The sequence below is a fragment of the Anas platyrhynchos genome, chromosome 2 (assembly GCF_047663525.1).
Source record: "Anas platyrhynchos isolate ZD024472 breed Pekin duck chromosome 2, IASCAAS_PekinDuck_T2T, whole genome shotgun sequence".
Classification (NCBI taxonomy): Eukaryota; Metazoa; Chordata; class Aves; order Anseriformes; family Anatidae; genus Anas; species Anas platyrhynchos.
The window spans coordinates 115,306,758-115,307,865 of NC_092588.1; positions in this window are offsets into that span (position 1 = coordinate 115,306,758).

Genomic DNA, 1,108 nt, shown 5'->3' on the forward strand with positions numbered 1-1,108 from the left:
AAACAGAGACAAAAATAACATGAAAAGTGCCTGAGCACTTCACTCTTGCTGCTGTCATATCCTCTTCCCATAACAAAGCAGCAGCCAAAATTAGATGCCTTTTAAGGGATTACAAGTAGCAAAAAAGTTCACCAGAAGAAAAATAGCCCAGATCACATTAAAGGCCAAAATTACGTCACTGAGTCAGTTATTAGTCCAAAACTCTTCCCTTTACAAGTCATGGGGGACAGCCCAGCAGCCTTGTGGAAAACATCACCAGCAGGCAGCCAGTCTGACAGCAGCCAGGCCTGGCCTCATCCCTCACAGGGGAGAGAACAAGGAAGGCTGATTTTTGGATGATGCAAGTCGCTCTCCTACTGTGCATAAGCTCATTCAAACAAGAACCATGGAATGGCTCTGGGTAAATTCACCAGCAAAAAAGATGCAGGGAGGAAAAATGAAATATGTCTTTGTGTATTAATTAAACAAAATTGTGGGGGCTGGGGGGGGGGGGAGGGAGAGCAGAGTAGAAATATGAACGCAATGAAGGTCAAGGTATTGAAGTGCTTTCACAAATCCTCCTGGTGTAGAAAATAGTTCCTTTTCACCTCATAGGAAATTTTGTCATTAGTTTGTGCTGCTCCCACTGCAGCCATGCATCTTTCCAGCTACTTGGTAGGAGCAGCAGCTGCACAAAGGAAACCAAAGGGTGGATGAAAGAGAAAGGCGCAGGGTCCCTTTCCAGGAAGGATTTTGCCAAATTTGCAATCCCTTTGAAAACTGGAAGGCAGCATTTTTAGAGCCTTATGAGTTCCCTTCTCACTCTGTCGTGCCTAGAAAGGAAGGGCTGAAACCTGGATTTTATTCCTTGGGGAGACAGCATGGGAAGGGTTTGCAGGGATGTGGCAAGTCATCCTTAGCACACCAAACCTGACCCACTAAGCCCTGCTCTCCTCCCCTGGGCATCAAGCAGCCCTGTTGGCCTCAGAAACAAAACACAGGGGTAAAAACGAAGAGCCCTGCAAAAGCAAAATTAAAAAAAAATAACCCAGAGCCCAGCTGCCCCTATGCGAGGGACGGCGGCGATGGCGGCGCCGTGAGCTCACATCCTGCACCGCCCCTTCCCCGC